The sequence below is a fragment of the Artemia sp. Qi Xiang Cuo genome, unplaced genomic scaffold, assembly GCF_049724085.1.
Source record: "Artemia sp. Qi Xiang Cuo unplaced genomic scaffold, ASM4972408v1 HiC_scaffold_23, whole genome shotgun sequence".
NCBI classification, from domain to species: Eukaryota; Metazoa; Arthropoda; class Branchiopoda; order Anostraca; family Artemiidae; genus Artemia; species Artemia sp. Qi Xiang Cuo.
In genome coordinates this window covers 61,039-84,022 of record NW_028297432.1, presented here as the reverse complement: position 1 = coordinate 84,022, position 22,984 = coordinate 61,039, and positions in this window count along the sequence as shown.

Genomic DNA, 22,984 nt, shown 5'->3' with positions numbered 1-22,984 from the left:
TATTTTATCTCATTTTTGGTAGGACCGTCATGTCAACACCAGCATACCCCATCCAGAGAGACCTCTGAGACCAATTGACGTTCACCAAGACTGGGTACTAGGTTTTGCAGAAGAAAGTAATGGTAAAACAGTTGTTCGAGTTTCCAGAGCACTGGACACAGGTGACCTGTATGATAGTCCAGTTATTGAGGTATTTTTTCGATTAAATATGGCTCATATATTTTACTGATGTGTAATCCACTGCAAATTTTTCCATTTTGTAAAAAAAAAGAAATACTTTATTTAATAGTTAAGCTTCATTGTTTTTTTGAATACATTGTCCGACGAATAATTTAATGTACCTCTTCAATTAAATGTGCCAGTCTATATAATTACCAATTAGTGGGACAGTTGCAGTAAAAACATTTATTATTAAGTGTTGACGATACATAAAGGACTGTTTAGCTATGTTGAAAAGGAACCATTATAAAGGAATGCCAATGGTTATAAGTAAATAATTACCTAAAGACTTTGGAGGCAGGGCTTATGTTAACCCTGCAGAAACTGAACGAAGACTAACAAGAAGGTTTCTATTTGCCACCTGCTTTGTAAAAGACAAATTTACAAAAAAATTAAAAGTGGATAAAAACTATCTAGATAGGTCAGAAGTCTGGGAGAATTCATTAAAAACCCTAATTTTGGAAAAAAACTGTAATAATCAAATATCTATGAATAGACTCAGTATGAAAAGACGTTAAATTGCCTAAAGAACAAAAACTGGTAATTGTAAAAATATTTGTATATATTTTAACAAAGGATTACAACAATTCAAAAACCTTAAAAAAAAAATCCAGAAGTTTGAAACTTAGCAGAAATCACTGTTAGAAATTGTACTTGCTTAATAATCAAATATATTTGAAAAAACACAGTATGAAAAAACATTAAATCGCATAAAGAGCAAAAAGCCGATAATTGCACAAACGTTTGTATATATTTTAACAATGAAGTGTAACAATTCAAAAACCTTAAATAAGAAAACCATAAGTTTGAAGCTTAGTAGAAATCGTTGTTTTCGGGAAAATTTTCATCCTGGTTCTGGCCTAAAAACGATTTAGATAGGTCAGATGATTCGCTAAGAGCCTTAATTTCGGGAAAAAATATTTATGTGAGTGACATTTTTTTTATATACATCAGTATTGCAATCACGTTGTCACACTCGTCACATTTATTTTTCCACCAGATGAAATGGTTGTAAACCAACGTGGCAAAAATCTTGTCATTTTAAAAAATACCGACCATCGTGTGGAGCTGTTTAGCTATCCAATGGTTTATTCAACGGAAACTTCAGGATAGTCAAGGGGTATGCTATTTAAAACACCCTATGTAAGTCGTTCACAAATAACATGGCTTGAATTAGCAAGGAATCGTATCGTTTTTCGACCTTAGCATGCGAAAATCCTTTCCATGCTGTAACACCCGATCTGCGTAGGATTGGTTTTAATGCTTTGCATTTTGCTGGAAGAGTTTTCCAACAGTACCTCGTTGATACCAATATTCGTGTTGAGCGTGATCGTATTGATTGGATAAAATTTAACCAGAAAACTATTATGGGCGAAAACTACGTAGGTGTTACACAACTTCTTAAAGATTTAGCCTCGAAAAAGGATGCATTCGTTGGTGAAAAAGTTATACTACCGTCATCTCTCGTCGAATCAGCACGCTACTTTGCTGAACATTTTGAAGACGCCTTGGCTATTGTTCGTCACCTCTGACCCCCAGATTTCTTTATAGCTGGGAATTGCAATCCTGATTGGCGTGAATTTAAAGAAGCAGCAAGTATTAAACTTGATGATAACTCTATTATAGAACATTCCTCTCAAGATCGTTCCGATCTCATTACACGAATTTCTAAACTGAAATTTGATGATATAATAAATAATATTGATAAGGATTGGATATTTGGAAATGTGGCAGCATATGTGTATACGATTTAATTTCAAAACGTGGACTAACACATATGCATTTGCTATTGATCATGAGTCCTCAGGATTGAATCCATAATCCCATTGAAATTGATGATCTTATTTCAGCTGAAATTCCAAATTCCAACGGTCCATTATTAAGAGAATTAATCTTAAAGTTGAAGATTCATAATCAATATGGAAATTTAAATCCAAATGCGAGCTGTATGATTAATAAAAATGGAAAATTTCAGTGCCGCTTCGATTTTTCAAAGTAGTACAACTCAGTCATATCTCTAGCGAATGCTGAAAAACCATAGTATCGACGTCATTATGATCCCAAATTAGACGAAATTAATAGAGAGGAATTCTCACATGACCGTGCTGTTTATCGAAAAGAATTTTTTGTCCCTCCACCTGAGCAATTAAAAGAAACCATGGTTCGGCGATATGTCTTTCCTAATGATAAAAGACAAGCCAAGGCAAAAGAAGAAGTTTTTGTCCCACCACCTGAAGAATTAAAAAAAAACAAAGGTTCGGCAGTATGTCTAACGTAATGTCAAAAGACAAGCCGAGGCAAAAGTTAGAGGTCCAGTAAAAAACGTAGTTTTACATAGGCACTACTTCTAATTTAAGGTTCATTTGGATGTCATGACATCAAGAAAAGGCTCAAATTGTCAGAGTTTAGAAGACAAGTGACAGTGGGAATCTATACATACAAGCCTGCTACGTGCTGAGTGCCGGGGCTGGTAGCTTTACATAGGCACTACTTCTAATTTAAGGTTCATTTGGACGTCATGACATCAAGAAAAGGCTCAATTTGTCCGAGTTTAGAAGACAAGTGACAATGAGAATCTATACATACAAGCCTGCCACGTGCCGAGTGCCGGGGATATATATATATATATATATATATATATATATATATATATATATATATATATATATATATATATATATATATATATATATATATATATATATATATATATATATATATATATATATATATATATATATATATATATATATATATATATATATATATATATATATATGTATATAAATCGTAAAATATATTATGTTTTGAATATAGAAAAGCCCAGAATTTTGGCATTTTTCTTTTTTTTCCATTGGAGGAAGAGGGGCTACCTATAGGCAAAATTTGTCTATCTATGAAAATCCATGATTTTGTTTTATCTGAACCCTGATACCAACTAAAAACCATGAAGTAATTGAAGAGAAAAGAAAGAAAGAGTATGTTTATTTACATTGCATGTAAATATACATGTTATTATCCGGCTCTTAATAGTCAAAATCATTCCATCCTTCATTATCTTTTAATCCTGAATTCCCATTGAAGACTATAAATAATTTGAAGAGAAAAATAAGAAAAATTACGTTTATATTCCTAAAAAAAAAAAAAAATAAGCAACAGAACTTCTCGGGACCGTGGGTTCCAATGTTAGGACGTTTGGTACAGTTTCTAAAGTCTTCACATTGCCCAAGCGCAGTGGTAAAAAGTAGCGAGATCGGATGGTTATTTTGTGAAAAATGACTGAGATTTGTGGACTGCATTCGCCACCCTGAAATAAGATACTTTATTCTTACTAAAATAAAGTATTCTGCACTTGGGCAAGTGCTGTTTTTAACATAAAAACGAATAGCCATTTTCTAATTTGTTTTATCTAAAGGCATCACAAGTTGGGCTAGAAGGTTACTAAATAAAGTATCCTAGGTAGTCCATAAAATAATGTAAAAGCTATAATAGTAGCCTTGGTATACAAATAGCTCTAGAAGCTCCTTGAATATCAATTGGAAATGCGTGCACGTCTCATAAAGTTTAAACTTTGCTAAAAGAGCTGATTTTTGCCTTTCTCTTTTCTTTAGTTACTTAAACCTTGCGTACTATCTTTAAAAGTAAATTTTCTTTCTTGTAACTTTACATTGTTTTTGACGTTGAAGAAAGGGAGTGGAGGCCTATGCACCATCCTAGCCTAACGACTTTGGCAAGTATTTTACCCTCAGTACCCTCTACATATGTTATTTCATGCTTTTTTTTTTTATATATATATATATATATATATATATATATATATATATATATATATATATATATATATATATATATATATATATATATATATATATATATATATATATATATATATATATATATATATATATATATATATATATATATATATATATATATATATATATATATATATATATATATATATATATATATATATATATATATATATATATATATATATATATATATATATATATATATATATATATATATATATATATATATATATATATATATATATATATATTACCTTGCTTACTTTACTTAGTAAAGAAATAGATAATCTGCATCCAATTCTCAATGCTTTTAAATTGCTTGGGTAGAGAAATTAGCAGGCCACTTGTCCGACTTTAGATCCAAAGAGGCCAGATCCAGGTATTGACTTTCACTGAAAAAAATTAAATGGAATTTTAGCGGTGCTATTGAATATTAGCCAAGGAAATTTTTCTTCACTTAAATTTCCCTTGTTAAGCAGCATGAAACTAGTTAAGTAACAATAACATAAAAAAATACACTTTTGTAAAATTTCGAGGGGCAAAGCAGATAAGAATAAATTCATTTCAGTATTTTGAAGTCTCGTCAGACATTTTGGGAGCTGCTGAAATGGAGTAGCTTCGGTTCAAGTCTTCAGTTGGCGTGAATCCTTCAAGTAACCAATATTTTGTACATAAAAATTTTCGTTCGTCAGTCACCGTTAGTCTACTTATTAAGACTGGTACTTGTTTTATTGTCAAATTCTCTACAACATTTTTTTTTTTTAATTCATCCAACCAGTGTTTTAATGTTTCTGTAAAATTTGTTTGTTGGACTTTGAGAAGATTATTCTTTCAGTTTGATTTGTTTTGCACCAAATACAGTTACTTTATTAACATATGTAGAGTTTGTCATGTGGTTAAGAAGAACAATTATTTCTAGGATACTGAATACAAGTTTTCTTGGGCATATGATGAGCTTGATATATCAGACGGGGTAGCACCTGGTCACGGTCCATCATTTGGGTATGTTTATCTCAACTTGCTGAAACCAGAGATTTGAATTTTTTTTACAGGTTTTACATTACTAATAATTTAATAAAATAATTCACCAAAAAGTGACGGTTTTTGATAATTTTTGTATGTCGTTATGTAGTTATTAGCTTATTAAATCTTTTTTGTCAGCTTAGCGGTTGAATTATACATTAATCTCATCTACAATCCAGCACATGTACATGAATATATTTTATACAAGAATCAGTATTTTGGGAATTGTGAAGGAGAGAAGGGATAAGGGAAGAAATCTTACAATAACAGTATGCACGTCGGAAAAGTTTAACTTAAATTATTTGCAAATGTTTCCTATTTTCTTACTAGTCTTCCTTTTTTCCATCACTTTTTACTTGTTTTTCTAATATTTTTACTTTTCTCTGGGCTTTTCCAATGCCTGAATAATCCCTGGGATATTATTTCCCCAAAGATTATATAGTACTGAATAGCTACGAGGCTTATTACCCCTAAATCCAGTGCATAGGTGCATCATGTGGTCAAATAAATAAGAGATTTCACACTAGACAACAAATAACAGTCAATTACCCTATAATTACCTTTATGTATGGTAGAATAATTTCTGTTGATCCACTTTTTCGCTCACCATCAAGTGTTGACCAGGGGGTCCCTCAAGGGTTAGCTTTAGGGCCGGCACTGTTTTTAATTTATATAAATGACCTAATTTTTGCAGTTACAAATAAAAATCCTCTTTATTGCTGTCGTCTATGTCATCCAACAGTGTCCCGTATCCATAACTATAGTTTGCATACCCCGGATTCTCTTGTTACTTTTGCCGATGATACCACCCTTATTACTTCTGGGAGAACAGAGGATGAGGTTCGTACAAAGTTAGTGGACCTCTTCGAGAGAGTATCAATTTGGTTTTATGTTAAGTCTCTTGCCTTAATTGTTTCTAAAACTAGTTTTTTAGTTTTTTCTCGTATATCCAAGACTTGTCCTCAATTATCTGAAATTCATGTATCCAAAGGCTTTATTAGCAGACCAAAGGATGGCCATGTCCGTTTCCAAGGTATCCTCCTAGATGAAAATTTATCTTTTAAACAACATATTGATTTGATTAAAATGAAGGTATGCAGAAACCTCGGTATTCTAAGAAAACTAAAACACATCTTTCCAGGGCCAATTCTAAGAATCCTATTTCATAGCTTAATTCATTTTTATGTTTCCTATTGTTCAGTCATATGGATGTCTACTTTCCCTTCTTTTCTCAAACCGCTTTCGAATACTTATGATAAAGCTATAAATCTTGTCCAGGATGTAAATCGTTCGGCAACTAAACCGTTACTTGATATTAAAAAACTTTATATTCTTTCCTGTGCGTCTTTCGCTTTTCTTCAGCTCCATGGTGATATTCCTAGGTCCCTTAGATTTACGTCTTCTTTTGTATCTGATCGGTCAAATTATCAACTCCGTAGCTCTCTAAATATCCAAACTCCCCACAAACCAACAGTAAGATCCTTAATCCTCTTGTTGTGTGTCATTTTACATGGAACACCCTTTCCGATTCGGCTCGAGAATCCCATTCCCTTGGCATCTTCAAAAGACTAGTAAAAAAATATTTGTTTTCATATAATTAATTTCCTTTTGCCTGGTGCCAATAGTTTTTTTTCATTTAATTTTTTTGTTTTTTATTTTTATATATATATATATATAGATGTTGTGATTCACTGTAGTTTGATAAAGCTTATTTAGTGAACTCTCCTTTTTTTTTATTTTAGATGTTGTGATTTACTGTAGCTTGATAAAGCTTATTTAGTGAACTCTTTTTTTTTTTTTTTTTTTTTTTTTTCTTTTTATTATTATTCAAATGCTTTACATGTTAAAAGTTAAAATGCTTATGTTTATTTGTTTAAATATTAATGTTATGTTTATATTGTTTAAATCTTAAGCGTTTAAATGTTTAATGTTTATTTGCTCTTTTCATAATCCCCCTCCTACAGGCCATGGAGCCTTTGTGGGGATTTGTAGATTGTTATGTAATTATTTTACTGGTATATAGAAATAATAAATCTATCTATCTATCTATCTATGTGTGGATGCAGGTGCAATATCTATAAGTTTCGATTTTATGTCATTTCTAAATTGTTTTTACAGACTTTCCTGTTTCCAGAACCCTTAAACCTTGCATAAAGGCGTGCTGCCCATGTTGTCCGAGCTTTAAGCCTTATATAAATTCTTCTTGACTTTGTTTTAATGTGCTCAAGAGTGGCTTATCAATATTAATAATGTTTTAAAAAATAAGAGTGGCGCTGTATTCTCTATCGACAAGGTTGATTGTATTCGTTCCTGTTTTCAATCTATAAAAGAAAAAGTGGTTTTATATATTTTCACCGTAAAGGGCAACTATCTCCCCCTTTTTTTTAATACATCCCAGGATTTTCTCCCTTTTATTCTAATTTAAATGTTATTTATAGGTGATCAAACCAGGAGCCTTAATGCAGCAATGTGAGCTTTTTAATTCATTAATCTTTTAATATGATTTTTACCCTTTTTAAACAATAATTATATCTCATCTTAGCACAAACGTGAACGCAGCTAAGTAAATTTTTCCTCTTATCTCTCTGGTTACCTCACGTAAGTTCCATATTTTTTTACCCCTAATTTTATCCTTCAAAACACATAAAGAAATCAGGAAAACTAAGACAACTATAAACAGCCTCTCTTCTCTTTAAATTCTTCCAAGAAGTTGATCTTTCTTTTCAAATGTAATTTTAAATAATAATAATGCTTAAATATACCAAGACTCTCCAAAAACCGACAGTCGTCCCTTATGAATTGTATTTTTGTTTTCAAGTTTATCTTCTTTTATTTTTGTAATACTGAAACATATTACACAAACACAGACAGCTAGACATGCCTCTTAAACTATTACCTCCAATCAATTCATCCTTCTATTAGTGTTGCGATGAGTGGTACAATTATACCAGTTTCAATACATTTTCCTCCGACCTGTACATTTGTACAATTTTTTCCTTAAGTCGGAAATTTAGTACAATGTTTACAAACTGGTACAAATTCAGTACATTTGCTCAAAAACTCAGCGATTTTTCTTCATGTCCGGGATTAACATCCTCACTGTTCATTGTTTTGAAAGTGGTGGTGCCTCGTGACGTCTCTTTCTCTCTTCTGTTTGACCTGTAGGGACTTTATGGGTTGTTCGCGAAAGTTCCTTTTAAGCCATTCGTTTCAGAATGTTGGCATCAAATTTAACACTACAAAAACAAGGCTCATTTAGTTTAATCGTTAAGGTATGCATGTTGTAGTATAGTGGTACACTCAGCTAATTATTTATGTGTTGCTTTTGATCAGGTCAGGATTATTTAATGTGTAAGGTAGGCTTATGGGAGACAATTGTAAGTATGACAGCCTTAAACAGTTCAATAAAAATTCACACAGGTAGATTTTTGGTAAATATTTACATTTTTATATAATTTAGCTACTGTTAAAGTGAATATATCACTTGATGCTTTTTATACTCTTTCTAGGGGAATTATAAATTGGGCCCTATGAACTTATCGAGTTGCGGCCCGAAACAGTGAGACTCATATGTTCCATTTTTAAAACTAACCTGGGACTAGTGGACCACATTTAATATACCACGCTGAGAGAGAAGGGGTCGAAGGTTGATGCACATGTTGTACCAAGCGCAATACGATCATCATAACTAAAAAACTAACAATAATTCTGATGGAAAAACCTGAACAGCTAGTTTACCAAGCATGGAAAATCATTGAGCTGAAACCACGACGAAATCTTACTATTTTTATGACGGCAACAAGTAATTTTACGTAATGAAATTATACAACCCTCAATTTTCTATAACCATTTATCCAGAGAAGACTAGCAAACCCGGAAAAAATATTGCTGGAGTGCAAAAAGAAAAATACAATCTGCAAAGGCTATTTCGGCTAAATCGACCACGGTGACAAATTTTTCCATAATAAATTTGATTTTTTTTAATCATTAGACTAACTAACCTAGAACATGTTGCTGACATCTGAACAAAAAGAAAATCCAAACCAATTAATTTCCGTTGAACTAGATAGCAAAAACCATTCAAATGCAGGGGTAGATTAGAACATAAAACTCATACCTAGTAGAAAATACAGACAAACCTGTTTTAGCTAGTGGCTCAATAAGGGAATGAAGATTACTTTCAAGACCTTGACGTGTTCTACTAACCAAAAGAATGTCATCCACATAAGCAGTGTGACTCAGACCAATCTCGCCATAATACACACTATTCGACAGAGAAGAGATATTTGCCTAGAATATTTTTAAAAAGTATGGTGACAATACTCCACCTTGTTTGCCGCCTTTTTAAACCCAAATTCGAGTGAAAATACATTTTTGTCACTACACACGATCATTAAGAATTAAATACCAATAATATAGTACTGACGCAACAGACAACTTAAGACCAGCAAGGACAAGTAAAAACAGGGTCTGAGAATGAACAATATTGTCCAAAGCAATAGAAATGTCAACACTAAAAAAACACAGTGCATGTTTCTGTCGAGTACCCTGCGTAAAAAATTCCCCAAGAATATAATAAGCCTGAGCGCAACCACAGTGCTTTCGGAAATCGAGTTGGTATTCTGTGAAGTCACAATTTTTATTGATCTCCAGAAGGAGAATATATTCATAAATCTTACTTAAAAAATAGGAAACAGTAATTGGGCAGTAATTAATAAAAGCAGATAAGTCTTTTCTTCATTTAAAGTATATTTTCTTTCAACAAGGGACTGATTAATTCCGCTAGGTAATGCTGAAATCAAGCTTTTCTGGTGTCATCCCGACTTTGTTTAATTGTCAAAAGCAAAATATAAGGCGAACCGAAGCCGACCAATGAAATTCATTCATGTTTACAGCATCTTGGAGTGACCGTTAACGAGACGGGTTTGCGGACGGGTTTTATGCTTTTTCAACGGGGAAAAAAATCTGACGGATCTCATGTTTTTCAAGAAATGGATTTTTTCTCTGATTAGAATTTATAACTATTGTTAAACGAGGGGAAAAGATGAGACACTCATTACCAAGCTGAGCAAGACTACAGAATTCATAAAAAAAAAAATGTGGTTAGTTATTTCATCGCTATCAACGGTCTTTAACTGAATAACGACAAGAGAATTTTTTATTAGAAATATACAATGTCTCCTTTGAAGTTCACAAATGTTAGAACACTACCCCCCCCCCCTCTCAGGGGGTGATGATATTTGTATTTTTATATATAAAGAAATACAATTACCCTTAAGGAAACATAATTCACTGATCTCTACAAAGGTTCTACAGCTTGAAAAGAGGAGAATACAAATACTAATCAAACACTAACTAATAAATAACATGTATTAAGTAAAGAATAGTAATAACCCTCCCTCCCTGGATTGCCCTGCCAAGGACTCATACCTTTCTTTCACGCATGGTTTTTCCATTTGTCAAATTTTTAAGTACTTTTTCTGTGTTTTAATACTGTTGTAAATTTGTTTGAGTTAGAGAAATTTTATTTAGAAAAGTCTGTGTTTTTAAGATTTGTTCTTTAGGACGAATCTTCAATACTCAAGCTTTTACATAATTTAAGCATCTTGTAGTCCCATTTCGCCTTTATTAGTACAGATAAATTAAAAACAATCCTCAATATTATCTGGTATCGTTCTCTAAGAAAACTTTAGAAACAATAGTGTCTAGAAATATTTCCCCTCTTCGCGTTTTCCATCATCCATGTTACGCCTGGTCACGAAAACATGGCATGCGCTTGAAACAGGACATGTTGACGGAATCCTGGGGGTGTGTCTTTTGACATTACGGAAATCCCAAGAGTGGTGCAATAGATTATTTCTAGAATATATTAACCAGGACAAAAAACTGGGAATAGCAGGCTAGTCCTGGCGCTTGAGGCGTTGTTACATTGGAAGGAAATTGACCTTTCGGGTCCTAGTGAGGACAAAGAACTGAAGAAAAAAAAACGCGTTGAACGTTTCGGCGAAAAATTAAATATAAAAGAGATATTATGTGACAGTAATGTGTGCACTGCCATTACGTAAGATGCGCCCTGTCATTATGCAATGTGTGCGCCGTCATTACGCAACGCGTGTGCAGTCATTACGCAACATGTACCTAAGGTGTGCGCCGTCATTAAAATTTTCCCAGTAAATCCATGTATGATTACATCACCCTAAATAAATCTATTAAGTCACAGAAGATGGCGTCATCCTTTATTACACCTGGTCACGGGAATCCCCAGGTGTCATGGGAATCTTGCAATCTGTGTTCTCTTTAATACTGGAACAAGATTGCGTCATAACACCTGGAATATCGGGATGTCATGGGAATACTATGCTATATTCATATGGGCGTCACGGGACTCCTATTCTATTTTCCTATGGGCATCACGGGAATCCTATTGAAATCTGCTATGGACCTTGTCGGAAGCCTTATGGCGTCATTACTTTTTAAGTAAACTAGAGTATGAATATACGATAAATCAAAATAGCCCAAGTAATGTAAACTATTCTCTTTCAAATAATAAAATATATTTATATGATCTTTTTGTGATAAACTACGCGGAGTTTATGGGGATTTAAAATGTTTATCCACGAGAGTTAATTCTGGAACCTAGTTATGGGACAGGACATAATGACCATGTTTTAGATTAAATATTGATATTTCGGATAGTAGTAATTTAGTTTTAAAATATATAATAAAACTGACGATTTTAATTTTGAAGTAATTAGTTTCCCCTTCCTCGAAAGTAATATATATTTAAATATGCCTTATTCAGCTTTCTATTCCCAACTATCTAGGTATGCAAGGACAGGGGTGTCGCTGAGGGGTGGAGGCAAGGGGATGGGGCAGTTGCCTTCCCCCAATAATTTGGAAAAAAAACTATAATTTACTAAGTAGCTTTAAAACTGTTGCTCGTTTTAAGTCTAAAATTTGCTTTTTAGTTTGAGCAGATATTTTTTTTTAATTAATCCATGCTTATTTTTAACATAAAGAAAACAAAAAAAGAGCAATACATTACACTTCATAATAAGTTCCACATTAATATTTTGCCAAGTATACTGCCTTTGAAGCCTTATCAAGTAAAAATGTAAGCCTGGTTAATGGCAAAATCGAAAAATGTCCTATTCTTCCTGTTTTGCCACATTTGCTCAGGTCAATTTTTCCCCTGATATTTAAGATGCTTTTACTTCCTAAAATCTATAAGCTTAAAATTAGATTCTTTTGTTTTATTATTTTCAAAAGTGAAAATGAATACACCCTTTACATCTACAAATAGAACAGAATATAACTTTCTGAATGAAATATAACTTTCTGAATGAAAAAAAATCATTAAAAAAGAAAATAAGGCTTTGTGCTTTTTATAATGGCATTCGTACTACGGCTAGATAGGTCAAATCGGTTGTAAGGTGTCATGGAATTCGGTAGAGGGGAATCCGCTCCAGCAGTCATTGAATTGAAACTCCGATTCTCTTTTTGGTCATTGGAATGTCTAATAAGCGCTGATAACGTCCCATTCCTTGCGTTTTGGATTCATATACTAACCCATAAAGTTTGAACTGCCTCTATGTACAATACCCTGCTGACTTCTCGCTATTTTCGTTTTTCTAAATATTTCTTTTAAGCAGCTCCAAGAAAGAGATGTTATAAATGTGCTAAGAATTATAACTGATACAAGTCATATTTCACACAACGCCAGCGCTACTTGTGGGGCATTTATATCTGCATGAGCATGATGTACGAAATCTCTGCTAAGAATAGAATAAAGTGAATTTAAACAAAATATGTATATTTTTCTCAAAATTTAGAATTTTTGTATGCATTTAAGGTGGCATTCTCTTTTTTCCTGTTGTCATCAGTTTCAACATGCAGGACTAGAACAACGATATTTGCTTGTGAAGGGAATTATAGACACAAAAATAGTATTCAGAGTAACTCCCTCCGGAAACGTATACCCCCATACCCTGATTTCAAAAAGGAAATATTTTGTGTAATTTTTATAGAATTCATTTTTTTAAACAAAGATACAAAGGGGAAGATAATTTTCAAACTCTAGGAGTCAATCTTCCGTTCCAACTGGCATCTCTGGCAATTTTTAATTAATTTAAGGTTTCTCACAATGATATCAAGAATTGCTTAGATATTCCGGATATTCTTTGTCAAACAATGCCCAGTGGATAAGTTAATAATTCTAACTTTATTTTTTGAATACTTTCAAATTTGAAATACGGTCGCTAACTAAATGCGGGGAATATGTTGCAATGTAATGTTAGACAGTCTGTACTTATCTTGTATCTTTACTTAGGCAGCGCTATTGTGCTGCATGTACTGCAGCATTAGTGGTGAATCTAGCTTAAAAAAGCCGAGTTTATACGACATTCACCTTCGTCTACCCGAAAGCTTGTTTAGACTACACTACTGTCGTCTGTAGCAGCTCATTGCTGACAATTTTTGTAAAAGCCAAGCATCTGTGCTTATATTTATGATTGTTTAATGTGTGTTTATTGTTTATAATGCATTGCGTAATGTTTTTAAATTTGTGAAGTAGCGTGTTTGTTAAACAGTTACATGTCTTCACTACCACTTTACCCCCCCCCCCCCCACTCTAATGAAAATACTGTAGCTACGCCCCTGTGAAAGGATTTGCAGTAATTATACAGATTTTGAAAATAGATGTCAAACGCTTAGCGACAAGTAAATCTCAAGAGGTTTTCTGCCAATGAAATTTGTTTGCATTTAGAAAAAATAGTTTTCTGTATAATTAACTTTTGGTAAATATACAATGAATTGTCAAGAAATTTTGAAGGATATTTTAAAATAATTTCTCTTGTTTTTTTTTCTTTTGGGGTTGTTCTATATATAGAGTTTCTGGACCAGCTCGAAAGGCTTCAAATTTATAATTGGTTCCAGAAGCCAATAAAGTACTTTTTTTATAACCCAGCTCCGGCTCATAGGATTTTAGAAGTGTTCTAGGTTTGTATTTAGGTTTCATTGACTTGCGGGATTGTAACATGGATAGAACTAATTCTGTTTTGTATGTAATTTTTGAACAAACTTACTAGTAGACATTTATTTCCAGAGTTTTAACTAACATGGGGATAAAATAAAAAGAGCTTTATGGCAGACGCCCCACATTTCAGGGTAAGAAATTTAATGCGTAGAAACCCATTCAGGCACGTGGTATTCCTCTGACAAGCCCTAATGTTGGGTAATCACTTGGGAATATTTGATTTTATTCAAGATGCTTTTTCTTGTAATTTTACAACGGCTTTCATTTATTAATGATAGCTTTTCATGGATTTGGATATTTTGATTTGGTCGACTGTTTGGTTGTACTGATCATCAGCTCAAAAGTGGTATACTAGAGTCTGAAATAGGTGAATTAAGTTTAAATGAATCGGATTCTTTCTAGAGTTAGAGATATATGAAGTGGGAATTTCTCAAGATTCAGTCAGACAGAGACACTATTATCAGCTCACAAGTGATATACTAGAGTCTAAAATTGGTGAGTTAGATTTAGATGAGTCGGATTCTGTTTAGAGTTAGAGACATATGAAGTGGGAATCTATCAAGATTCAGTCAGACACATACACTACTATCAGCTCACAAGTAGTATACTAGAGTCTAAAATAAGTGCATTAGATTTAGATTAATTGGATTCTTTTTAGAGTTAGAGACAATTGAATTGGGAATTTATCAAAATTCAGTCAGACAGAGACACTAATATCTGATTACAAGTGGTATATGAAATAGTGTAATTAGGTTTAGATGAATCATATTCTTTCTAGAGTCAGATACATATGAAGTGAGAATTTATCAAGATTCAGTCAGACACTGACACTACTATAAGAAGTGGGAATTTATCAAGATTCAGTCAGACACAGACACTACTATCAGCTCACAAGTGATATACTAGAGTCTGAAATAGGTGAATTAGGTTTAGATGAATCAGATTCTTTTTAGGGTTAGAGACACATGAAGTGGGAATTTATCAAGATTCAGTTAGATACTGACACAACTATAAGCTCATAAGGGGTGTACTAGAGTCTGAAATAGGTGAATTAGGTTTAGATGATTTGAATTGTTTTTAGAGTTAGAGACAATTGAAGTGGGAATTTATCAAGATGCAATCAGAGACAGACATTACTATCAGCTCACAAGTGGTAAACTAGAGTCTGAAATAAGTGAATTAGGTTTGGATGAATCGGATTTTTTTTAGAGTTAGAGATATACAATCTGGGAGCTTATCAAAATTAAGTCAGACACAGACACTACTATCAGCTCACAAGTGGTATACTAGAATCTGAAATAGGTGAATTAGGTTTAGATGAATCAGGTTCTTTTTAGAGTTAAAGACATTTGAAGTATGAATAGATCAATATTCAGTCAAAAACAGAAACTACTGTCAGCTCACAAGTGGTATGCTAGAGTCTGAAATAGGTGAATTAGGTTTAGATGAATCGAAGTCTTTTTAGTGTCAGAAACATATGAAGGTGGAATTTATCAAGATTCAGTCAAACACAGACACTACTATCAGTTCTAACATGGTACACTAGAGTCTGAAATAAGTGAATTGGATTTAGATGAATCGGATTCTTTTTAGAGTTAGAGACATAAGAAGCGAGATTATTAAGATTCAGTCAGACACAGACACTGATATCAGCTCACAAGTGATATGCTAGAGTCTGAAATAGGTGAATAGGGATTAGATGATTCGAATTCTTTTTAGAGTTAGAGACATATGCAGTGGGAATTTATCAAGATTTAGTCAGAGACAGAAATTACTATCAGATCACAAGTGGTACAGTAGAGTATAAATAAAAGTGAATTAGCTTTGGATGAATCAGATTTTTTTTGGAGTTGGAGACATTTGAAGTCGGAATTTATCAAGATTCAGTCTGACACATAAACTACTATCAGCTCAAAGGTGACATACTACAGTCTGAAATAGGTGAATTATGATTAGATGAATCGAATTCTTTATAGAGTTAAAGACATATGAAGTGTGAGTTTATCAAGATTCAGTCAGACACAGACACTACTATCAGCTCATAAGTTAAGTGGTATACTAGAGGCTGAAATAAATGAATTAAATTTAGATTAATCTGATTCTTTTTCGAGTTAGAGACATGAGAAGTTGGAACTTATCAAAATTCTGTCAGACACAGACACTACTGTCAGCTCACAAGTGGTATACTAGAGTCTCGATTCTAGTAATATACTGTCAAGTGTCTAGTCTTTCGTATATTAGAGACAAGCAAAACTATAGGTTCATTTAGGTTCACTTAGTGTGTCGTACCACGCTATTCGAACCCAAATGAACCTAACGTTTTGCTTGTCTAGAAACTAGATACCATTATCTAGTGTCTAGACTAGACACTTGTCAGTATACTACTAGACGCTAGACTCTATTATACAACTTGAGCTGACAGTAGTGTCAGTGACTGGCTGAATCTTGATAAATTCCCACTTCATATTTATCTAATTCTAAAAAGAATCTAATGAATCTAAATCTAATGCACTTATTTCAGACTCTAATATACCACTTGTGAGCTGATGGTAGTGTCTGTGTCTCACTGAATCTTGATGAATTCCCACTTCAACTGTCTCTAAATCTAAAAAGAATCCGATTGATCTAAATCAAATTCATATATTTCAGACTCTAGTATATCACCTGTGAGCTGATAGTACTATCAGTGTTTGACTGAATCTTGACAAATTCCCACTTCATATGTCTCTACTCTAAAAACAATTCGATTCATCTAAACCTAATTCACCTATTTCAGACTCTAGTTTATCACTTGTGAGCTGATAGTAGTGTCTTTATTTGACTGTATCTTGATAAATTCAAACTTCATAGGTCTCTAAGTCTACAAGGAATCCGATTCATCTAAACCTAATTCACCTATTTCAGACTATAGTATAGCACTTGTGAGCTGATAGTAGTGTTTTTTATTTGACTGAATCTGACTGAATCTTGATAAATTCCACCTTCATATGTCTCCAACTCTAAACAGAATAAGGTTCATCTAAACCCAATTCGTCTATTTTAGACTCTAATATAACAGTTGTGACCAGATATTAGTGTCTGTGTCTGGCTGAATCTTGCTAAATTCCCACTTCATATGTCTCTAACACTAAAAATAAACCGATTCATCTAAACCTAATTCATCTATTTCAGAGTCTAATATACCACTTGTGACCTGATAGTAGTATGTGCGTCTGATTCAATCTGATAAATTCCCACTTCATATATCTCTAACTCTAAAAAAAATCAGATTCATCTAAATCGATTTCACATATTTCAGACTCTAGTATATCAATTGTGAGCTGATAGTATAGTCTGTGTCTGACTGGATCTTGATAAATTACAAATTCATATTTCTCTAACTCTAAAATGAATCCGATTCATTTAAACCTAATTCACCTATTTCAGACTCTATTATATTACTTGTGATCCGATAGTAATGTCCATGTCGGACTGAATCTTGATAAATTCCCACTTCTTATGTCTCTAACTCTAAAAAGAATCTGACCCATCTTAATCTAATTTACAGTATTTCAGACTCTATTACACCCCTTTTGAGCTGATAGTAGTGTATGCGTCTGACTGAATCCTGATAAATTCCCACTTCATATGTCTCTAACTCTAAAATTAATCTGATTAATCTAAACCTAATTCACCTATTTCAGACTCTAGTGCACCACTTTTAGCTTATAAGTGTCCATTTATAAGTGTCTGTGTCTGACTGAATCTTGATAAATTCCTACTTCATGTGTCTCTAACTCTAAAAAGAATCCGATTTTTATACACCTATTTCATCTATTTTGTAATTTAGCATATCCTTATCTTCCAAACTCTATCTAAACCTAATTCAATTGTTTCAGACTCTAATATACCACCAGTGATAATATATTAGTATCTGTGTGTGACTGAATCTTGATAAATTCCCACTTTACGTGTCTCTAACTTTAAATAGAATCCGATTCGTCTAAACCTAATTCACCTATTTCAGACTGTAGTATACAACTTGTGAGTTGGTAGTAGTGTCAGTGTCTGACTGAATTTTGATAAATTATAATTTCACATATCTCCAACTCTAAAAGGAATCCGATTCATTTAATTCTAATTCATCTATTTTAGAGTCTAATATACCACTTGGGACCTGATAGTAGTGCCTGGGTCTGACTGAATCTTGATAAATTCCCACTCCCGATGTCTCTAACTCAAAGAAGAATCCTATTCATCTAATCCTGATTCACCTATTTCAGACTCTAGTATACCATTTGGTAGCTAATAGTAGTGTCCGCGACTGACTGAATCTTCATAATATACTACTATCATTTCCATTCGTAAGACAGCCTTTTGAAGTCTTCCATTTTCAAAAGCTGTCGGTAAACCAAAACTCTCCATTAGATCTCTCCCTCCCTCTCTCTATTTCTGATTGATTTATTATTATACTTTACTTAATTCTTATAAAGTGATATATGAAGACATATTCATCTATTTCCGATTCTAATATGCTACTTGTGACCTGATAGTTGTGTCTGTTTCTGAGTTAATCTTGATAAATTCCAACTTCATATGTCTCTAACTCTATCTTAACACGGTACACCATGCTAAGTGGATCTAAATGAATCTAACTTTTTGCTTGTCTCTAGTATACCACGAGACTAGACACCAGAAAGTATACCATTAGACCCTACACTCTAGCATACCACTTGTGAGCTGATAGTAGTGTCTTTGTCTGATTGAACCTTGATAAATTCCCACTTCATATGTCTCTAACTCTAATTAATTAAAAAACTTTTTCCACAAAAAAAGTTTTTCAAAGAAAAGTAAAGAACTCCATTAAACAAAAAATGAGCAAAAATGAACTCAAATAATCTACCAAGCGTAAAACTACCACAAATCAGCATAGACAAATAAATGAAACTCAAAACGAACAGAAGTTACAATATATAACCGAGTCAAACTCACAACGAGCTGAAATTAACATAAGTTGGGCTCAAAACCCCTATGCCTTAGTAGTATGTTACCTTATACTTCTAATACTTTATGTTCCATCCTGTGTTATTTGCCTACGGCACGTTCCATGGCACCTTTCCATGGCAGATTACCCAGGCAGATTATCAGACTGGTTATTAGGAAAGGTTTTTTAGGGAAAGCTGTCAATCACCCATGTGTTATCCACAGTTCCATTTTTGAAGTCTGTGGAAACAGTTTGACGTGTTCGGTGAGATTACGTTCCTTGGCGTTTGATATACATTTGCAAAAAAGGGGTAATTAGTGATTGGATAATTTTTGACGTGAAATCTCTGAATAAAATATTTTTGGAGCATTTACTTGTCGATGGATAAAAGGGTTAAGGTGACTAGCAATTACGAGCAAGGATCCCCCCACTGGTTCCTGGCAGTAGGCTACGTATATCAAATTGCTGTACTGTGGGTTAGGTAACATGATTAAACATGCTTTTACAATCGGAATTCATTAATTGACATTTGCAAAAAAGGGTAATTAGTGATTGGATATTTTTTTAACGTGAAAGGTAAATTTTGGAGGGAAAACCAAAAATACTCAGAATCGAAAATAAACGGGTTCTGTCTCCAGGGGAAGGCTCAGAGGCCCATTGTCCCACCATGTCTGAGGGCAGGGGAGGGGGTCAATTTTGGAGGGAAAACCAAAAATACTCAGAATCGAAAATAAAGGGGATCTGCCTCAAGGGGAAGGCTCAGAGGCCCTTCGTTCCCCCCTTTCTGAGAGCAGGGGGGGGGTTCAATTTTGGAGGGAAAACCAAAAATGCTCAGAATCGAAAATAAATGGGATCTGCCTCACGGGGAAGGCACAGAGGCCCTTCGTTCCCCCATTTCTGAGGGTAGGGGAGGGGGGGGTCAATTTTGGAGGGAAAACCAAAAATACTCAGAATCAAAAATAAATGGGATCTGCCTCAAAGGGAAGGCTCAGAGGCCCTTCCTTTCCCCATTTCTGAGGGCAGGGGAGGGGGGGGGGGCAATTTTCGGGAGAAAACCAAAAATACGCAGAATCGAAAAAAAACGGGATATGCCTCAAGGGCAAGGCTCAGAGGCCCCTCGTTCCCCCAATTCTGAGGGGAGGGGAGGGGGGTCAATTTCTGAGGGAAAACCAAAAATACACAGAAACGAAAATAAAGGTGATCTGCCTCAAGGGCAAGGCTCAGAGGCCCTTCCTTCCCCCATTTATGAGGGCTGGGGAAGGGGGGTCAATTTTGGAGGGAAAATCAAAATTCTCAGAATCGAAAATAATTGGGATCGGCCTCACGGGCACGGCTCCGAGACCCTTCGGTCCCCCATTCCGGAGGGCACGGGAGGGGGGGGGGTCAATTTTGGAGGGAAAACAAAAAATGCTCAGAATCGAAGATAATTTCCATTCGTCTTAGTTTTTTTTAACGATGCTCCTTATTTCTAGTTGAAAATGCTTATGTTTTAGTTTAATTTTGTCCTTACTAAAAAAACTACTGTATTAAAACAAAAAAAATTAAATTGATCATAAGACCTCAATTATTTCATCAGATACGCCATGTCTCGTCTCTCTGCGTGTGTTGACTCTGTGTGTGTGTATCGTCTCTGTCCCTGTGTCGTCTCTATGTGTCGTTTCTGTGTGTTTGTCCTCTCTATGTGTGAGTAGTCTCTTTGTGTCTTTAGTCTCTGTGTGTTTGTCCTCTCTGTGTGGGAGTGGACTCTGTGTGTGTGTGTATGTGTGTCGTCTCTGTGAATGTGTAGTCTATGTGTGTGTTTCGTATGTGTGTGTGTGTTGACTGTGTGTGTTTGTCGTCTCTCTGTGCGTGTAGTCTCTCTTGGTGTTGTCATCTCTGTGTGTGTCGTCTCTGTGTCTGTGTTGTCTCTTTGTGTATGTCGTCTCTGTTTATGTGTGTGTTTGTAGTTTGTGTGTGCTTTTCGTCTATGTGTGTGTGTCTTCTCTATGTGTTATTCGTCTCTGTGTGTGTGCCGTCTCTGTTTGTGTGTCGTCTCTGTGTGTGTGTGTGTCGTCTCTGTGTGGATGTTGTCTCTATGTGTGTGTCGTCTCTATGTGTGTTTCGTATCTGTGTGTGTGTGTGACGTCTCTTTGTGTGTGTCGTCTCTATGTGTGTTTGTCATTTCTGTGTGTGTGTGTATCGTCTATCTGTGTGTGTTTACTCTGTGTGTGTGTATCGTCTCTGTGCATGTGTCGTCTCTATGTGTCGTTTCTGTGTGTTTGTCCTCTCTGTGTGTGAGTCATCTCTTTGTGTCTGTCGTCTCTGTGTGTTTGTCCTCTCTGTATGTGAGTGGACTCTGTGTGTGTGTCGTCTCTGTGCATGTGTCGTCTCTGTGGGTGTTTCGTATCTGTGTGTCTGTCATCTCTATGTCTGTGTTGTATCTATGTGTGTGTCGTCTCTGTGTGTGTGTGTAGTATCTGCGTGTTTGTCCTCTCTGTGCGTGTGTCGTCTCTTTTTGTGTTTCGTATCTGTGTGTGTTTGTGGTCTCTGTGTGTTTGTAGTCTCTGTGTGAGTGTAGTCTCTATATGTGTGTGGTCTCTGTATGTGTGTCGTTTCTGTGTGTGTGCCGTCTTTATGTATCTGTCATCTCATTGTGAGTGCAGCCTCTGGGCGTGTGTCGTCTCTCTATCTGTGTCGTTTGTGTGTGTGTGTCTTCTCTATGGGTAATTCGACTATATGAGTGTGTCGTCTCTGTGTGTGTGTGTCGTCTCTTGGTGTTTAGTGTCTCTGTGTGTGTGTGTGTTGTCTCTATGTGTTAGTCGTCTCTCTGTATGTGTAGTATTTGTGTGTGTGTGACGTCTCTTTGTGTGTGTGTCGTCTCTATGTGTGTTTGTCATTTCTGTGTGTGTGTCTCGTCTCTGTGTGTGTGTTGACTCTGTGTGTGTGTATCGTCTCTGTGCATGTGTCGTCTCTGTGTCGTTTATGTATTTTTGTCCTCTCTGTGTGTAATTCGTCTCTGTTTGTCTGTCGTCTCTGTGTGTTTATCCTATCTGTGTGTGTGTCGTCTCTATGTATCAGTCATCACTTTGAGTGTGTCTTCTCTGTGTGTGTGTGTGTCGTCTCTCTGTGTCGGGTATGTCTGTGTTTTTGTGTGTTGTCTCTATGGGTGTGTCGTATCTCTGTGCGTTTCGTATCTGTGTGTGTGTGACGTCTCTCTGTGTGTGTCGTCTCTATGTGTGTTTGTTATTTCTGTGTGTGTGTCTCGTTTCTGTGTGTGTGTGTTGACTCTGTGTGTGTGTGTATCGTCTCTGTGCATGTGTCGTCTCTATGTGTCGTTTCTGTGTGTTTGTCCCCTCTGTGTGTGATTCGTCTCTTTGTGTCTGTCGTCTCTGTGTGTTTTTTAAATTTTTGGGTCACCTGCCGGAGACTCTGGGTGGGTGGGTGCCCCCAAATATTGTCCCAAATTCCTCTCTCAATTTAGCACTTGTTCACGGATGCCCAGCGTCTCCAATCACTTTCCCAATAGTATATATGCATTGTCTCAGCTCAGTTTAGAAAATATGAGCCAATTTCCACTTTTTCAAATTTAGGGTCACTTGCCTGAGACTCTGGGCAGGTGAGGTGGGCACCTCCAAAAATTTTTCCCAACTTCCACTCTCACCTTAGAACTTATTCACGGATACCTAAAACTGTCAACGGTTAGACTGTTGCCCTAGCGGTAACCATGCCATGCTCTACACACACCAACAATATATTTTTTGTTTTTTGTTTTCCATTTTCACAATGGGGTCCCAATCGAGCTCATGTCCATCGCTTAGCATTCAGGTCTTGACAAATAAAGCCCAGATAGTCGGACCCCAACGCTCCAATCTGAAAACTGACTAAGACCCCAATTCTGAGCTAGTGAATTTCAACAATTCAGGCTGGTGGGCCAAGACCCCAATTCATAGC